This window comes from Pundamilia nyererei, unplaced genomic scaffold (assembly GCF_000239375.1).
Source record: "Pundamilia nyererei isolate P.nyererei 1_Seehausen unplaced genomic scaffold, PunNye1.0 scaffold00099, whole genome shotgun sequence".
Lineage (NCBI taxonomy): Eukaryota > Metazoa > Chordata > Actinopteri > Cichliformes > Cichlidae > Pundamilia > Pundamilia nyererei.
Window position 1 is genome coordinate 320,168 of NW_005187500.1, and position 5,759 is coordinate 325,926.

The window sequence follows — 5,759 nt, forward strand, 5'->3', positions numbered from 1 at the left end:
TTAAATTTACCCTTTTTAATTTTTCATATTTATTTCCTATCTTATTCATAGTCTTTTCCTTTTTTGTTTTCTTTAGGTCACGAGCAGTTGTCCAAGCATTTCACTACATATCGTAGTGTGTATGACTGTGTACGTGACAAATAAAAATTTGAATTTGAATTTGATATCGGGATATGAGATTTTGGTCATATTGCACAGCCCTATATGAGTGCTTGTGTATAAATACACAAACAACACACATATGCTTTCAATTGTGTCATTTAGGTGATCTACATAGCACTGTTTTGGAAGTTCAGTTAACGCTAGACATATGTTTTGGAGTTTGCAAGTGCTTTGTCTCTAGGGGCCACCGTATATATTTATATATAAACATATATAAATAAAACCACGGGTTTTTTTACATTAGTAATTCCCTTTGTGCATAATTTTATATTGTTGTTAATAATAAATTAATTAAAGCAACAAAACAACCTGAAGAGCCGATTGGGAACCGGTTGGGAGCCGAAAGACTCGACTCTTTTTAGTGAGTCGAGCCGAAAGATCCGGTTCTCTAAAAAAGATCCGGAATTCCCATCACTACCACACAGCATGACTGACAGAAACACGGGGCTAAAATACGCGGAGGGATAACGAGGGAATGGGACACAGGAGGAGAGCACAGCTGGGAGTAATCAAACACAACAAGAGCAGGGGAAGCCAAACTAGGCACACTGACGCGACGAAGGCTGTGCAAATTCAAAGAGTCCTCCAAATGTGGCGACAAACGCCTCCTTGTTTTCCCCGAATTCGAAGGATGGCTCGGCGTATCCTTCGGGTCCTACCGTATCCCAGGATTCATTGCGGGCCATACAGGAGTTTTTCTGATAACCATGGCGGTCGAAACGGGAGTTAATGCGGGAGAGGAAACGCTTTCAAATGTAAGTGTATGAAAATCTGCTGGTACAAAAGTTACATTTTTATAGCGGTTGTGTTGTTAGGCTTTAGCATCTGCATAGACATGTTTTTGTTTTTTAAATTAAAATAATCGTAAACTAGCTTGTACGGTGGGTCCCGCGGTTTTTACATACGGCTAATTTAGATTTTTGTGACATGTTTTAGGGACCAAAGATCAAATGGCTGAATTGATTAAAATAAGAGGAGAAAACGACCCCTCTTCACTGGGGTGCAGGAATAAATCAGTTTACACATCACATGAGGCCGGTTTTATTAACCCTCATGCTGTACAGAACCTGTGATGTTCCTCTGATGTTCTCCCGTGAAAACTTTTGGATTTAGAGATTAACATAGTTGCCATGGTTTCCTCTCTTCTCTTATGTGTTGTGTGTGTGATCAGGACAATTCTGGGGAAGTTGGGCCTGCGGAGGAAAGTCACCCACCTCGCAGGCCAGAAAGAAATGGGACAACTTAAAAAAATACAAAGTACGTATGTGTGTTATCAAGAAGATAATTCTTAAGAACACAAGTTAAGAAATGTACAAATACTAAGAGCTGTTGTGGTGTTTTTATTTGTCTACTGTCATTTTTAATTTCCTCTGCCTTTAGGAAGTATCCAAGCTCAGGAGAGGGGTCAGTGGGAAGCCCACTGCTGTGCTTGGCCCTGGTTTGCCCTCACGGATGAGGTGAGAGGACAGATGCCTTCCATTAGGCCTCCTGTCCTAGTGTCCTCTCTCCCTGAGGACACTCCAGGGCCAAGCACAGCAGCGGGTGAGCAAAACGACAGCAAGGAGGAAGTGATGTGGAAACTTATTTCAACTTAGAGACCTGAGTGTGTTTAAATGTTTACATTAAAACTTAATCTATAATAAAGTGACACTCCATCTTTGTTCATTACAAAAATAGTGAATATTACATTACCAAAAACACATTTCAAAAAATCATCACCCCATTTTATACTAAATTTCATAATCAACAGGACCCAAGATCTACATCACTGGGGACGGCTACATCCGCTGTGGGGAAGCACGAGCGAAGGACCCCATTGGGACCAACCTCGGTCTGGATGCACCGCTCCGGTGGTTCGGCTGGGGTGGGATGGTTTGGAAAAGCCTGATCCCTTTTCTCTCTCAATGCCGTCAAGGAAGATTCGTACCATATGTCCTGGTGATCCCGGAATAATATCCGGAGTTGTCATCGACTCATGCCACCTCACGACACAGCTACAGTAAGTATTGAACTTTGAGTTCTTACTGCTCTTTGTTAATGTTATGGAAAATATAGGGCCATAAACAAGATCTGCCAAAAACTGATAGAAACCATTTTCTGAATAACTTCATCTCTTCTTCTTCTTCTCAACTTCTTTAGGCATTTAAATGAAGTACAATCATTTCTGCTGTTCACAAATAAGGACTCACAGGCTGCACAATCCTCGGCTACTCCTCAGGAAAATATCTGTAACGTTGCTGTTTCACTTCAGCCGCATGAATCGTGTCTCACATAATCTTCCTATGAACATCTTCCCTGTTTTCTAGTGTATTGTGTACTGTAACTTATTTTCAAAAGGGATTATTTGCTACAAAAACAGTGACTGGGTTCTATCAGAGTGAGTTGGACAGACGTGCATGAGCTGTAATATTTGTATGTATTTGATGAAGGCTCATAAGGGTCAAGTTAATTTTGTAGAGAGAGTTTGTACTTTCAGAGAAATATTGTAATGATTTCAGGCGTGTAAATTTCAAGCAGGAACCTCAGAAACACACTTGGTGTTTAAGAGGTTAACGATGTTTGTGTCATCTCAAAATGCAAAGAGACTCCATGACAGCAGCAGGTGTTACTGTATTATATCAGAACTGGATCCAGCAGAAATGTGTTAACCTGTTAATGTGTTTGATGAAGAGATGCCTGAGATGCCTTATTTCCACCACTGTTGCATATCCGGGTTTTAAAACTATGCGACCAGGTCGGGGTGATCACCTGGGACTTGAAAGAGGGAGTGGCTAAACCACACATTACAAAGTGTAATAAGGTGGCAGCCATCACCGATGGGGAGATTGTAGTGAAGCGTGTTTGAGGAGTTCTCCAAAGTCCACGAGGGGGGGCCTCATATATAATAAGGGGGCATGAACTGAGAGGCACAGCTCCCCCTTAGGTCATAAACATCACTGCATGGACTCAGTTTTTCAGGGCACCTGCCCTTCCACTGGCAGAAGGTCTTACTGCGAAAGCGGAGGATCTTCTGCATCCTCCTGGCCTGTAACGACGCCAAAGATGAGCTCAACCAAGGGGGGCTTATGACAACAGAAGGGGAGGTCGTGGAGGTCAGTATCGGTGGTCCCATCAGAACTGATATTTAGCTTTTCAAAGAAACCGTTATTGATTTTATGCATTTACCAGTCAAAATTGTTGTCAATCAAACACTAAATTGTGGGAACATGAACAACCACTGTTATTTTATCATTTGTTTCTGGTATTCATACAGTCCATTTCCATCATGCCTACATACATTTGTATTGTATGGGCTAGATTACACTCAACAGTCTTTATGTGCTCGCTAACAATGATGGAAGGATTAGATTATATCGTTTTAAATGCACAGACAAACGGCTTTAGTGAGTGCGATGTATACAATGAAAACAAAAGGAGGAACAATGGAAGTAGTCGACATATAATGTAGTGAAAGCTGTCGCTGAAGCATGGGTTTAAAGGAAAATACTCAAACGTGTTGTGTGTCCAAGGTATTTGTAGACTCGTCAAGAAACAAACGCCTGTCACGGATCTATACACTCACTATAACTGACGTTAATTTTAATGGACTTTTCTGTGTTTGGCAGTGAGGAAGGTTGTCAGGGAAACAACACGTTCCTATAAAAACTCTCCAGCTGAAGCAGGTAATGCTGCACCTGAAGTGTGATACTGACAGCTGAAAGTCATCTGGTACATTTGGCGGTAGGTGAGCAGATTGTATTAGCCTGTGGGCTTTGTGTGTCTGTGGGCTTTGTGTGTCTGTGGGCTTTGTGTGTCTGTGGGCTTTGTGTGTCTGTGGGCTTTGTGTGTTAGTTAATGAATAAATCTTTCATTCTGTCATGTTTGTGATTCCAGGATGGTTGAACCATGACAGTCTCCCTGTGGAGGGGGGCAGCCATTCACCACTTTGTGACCACATAAAGGTCTCACATGTGAAGCTGAACCAGTGTGCTTATGGCCCACAGCTGCACACCGCTGCACACCGCATCATTCACGAAGACTGCGGTATGAAGAAGCCATATGTTCGTACCAACATGTAACAGCAATGTCACATTAACAAAATATTTAGAATGATGGGTTTTGAAATGTAAACAGATGCACTGTGTTGGTCAAAATATGACATCATACTATCCAGAAACGATTTCATCATCTGTTGTTTTTAATGTTTATTCAACTGTATTCTAAGCTGCCTGTTGTGTCCCATGACCTCATACTGTTTGTTTTTTCTTTTTCTTTTATCTTGTTGCATAAAAATGTTCCTAAACAAATAAAAAGTGTCCAAAAAAAAAAAGAAAACCAAAGTATGGACAGCAGTATTCAAATGTGAATTTTTAACCAGACGTTATTGAACGTATTCATATAAACCTGCACTGTTGCTGCGTTTGTCAGCTGCCACCTTTCCTCTGCCTTTATGATTGCTAGTATCCAGCGTCGGGCGTGGGAGTGAGTGGGAAGCCCACTGCTGCTACATGGCCCTGGTTTCCCTCATGGATGAGGTGTTAGGACGGAGGTCTTCGTCCAGGAGGATGAGGACCAGCTGCAACCAAGAAAGATTGGATATGAGAATGTGAAGGGAAATGGAGGAAAGAGCAGAGGAGGCTGTTTGGTTTACTTGAAAAACTTGCCAAATTTTTTTTTGTTAAAGTTCTGTAAATAAAAATCGTAAATATTTTAACTTTATTTGTATTTTTTTCAAACTATGTGCTAGAGATGGGCCGATCCGATATTACGTATCGGTCCCCCAGAGCTCGTCAGAAGGCATGGACTGCACACGTTGAGCATAACATGGACCAAACTTGGTCCGAACACGTTGGTTAAAACAGACTTTTTTCTATGTTAAATACAAGTACCTAATATCGATAGCTTGCTGTAGGGTTTAAGGCTTAAGCTAAGAAATCTGTACAACTGTGTCCATTGAAAAGCTGTTGATTAGGGTCTGTTTAAAAAAAGGAAAAAAAGAATTGGTGTTGTGTGTTTGCACCACCAGACTTATGAAATGGACAAATTCAACCACATAAAAGCTTCTTAGCATTGTTGGGGTTTTGGCTAGGTGAGGATGACTACAACTCCCAGAATGCACCGGACAAGGGAGTGGGCACGGCTCTCTGCCCTGGCCGCTGACATGTTCGCAGCACTGGCAGTCCAGTTACATTTGTAAGAGAAGCTGCAGCTGATATAACAGGTTTTCAGCTCATCGGTTTCATGTTGCCGGAAAACAAACAGAATAAGGCGTTCACATGACCGCTGCTTCCCAATAATTTATCTGATGCTGACGTCTGTGCCCATCATGCAATCACAGAACGTCTACGAAACAGGAGACATGCATCTGAGAACACAAAACCATTGTTGCAGTTTGTAAAATCAGCAGAGTCCAGACACGGACCGTTTTCCACCTTTTGCAATACTGACTTCCTCAGGATCTATCAAGTTTGTTTTGGGGGTTTTCTTTTTTACAGCAATACTTCAGGATCGTTCAGATAGAGGATGATAATAAATCAAATCAAATCACTTTTATTGTCACATCACATGTGCAGGCACACTGGTACAGCACATGTGAGTGAAATTCTTGTGTGCGAGCC

General features: G+C 41.7%; 1 long non-coding RNA gene across 1 annotated transcript; it reads left to right on the top strand.

Annotated features, from left to right (window-relative positions):
- The first annotated feature begins 1,357 nt into the window (after positions 1–1,357).
- On the top strand, positions 1,358–4,381 carry LOC102215762 (uncharacterized). The gene is made up of 5 exons (XR_311925.1): positions 1,358–1,419; positions 1,913–2,161; positions 2,302–3,254; positions 3,768–3,882; positions 4,036–4,381. It is a non-coding gene; the product is annotated as an uncharacterized LOC102215762 (long non-coding RNA).
- Positions 4,382–5,759: the final 1,378 nt, after the last annotated feature.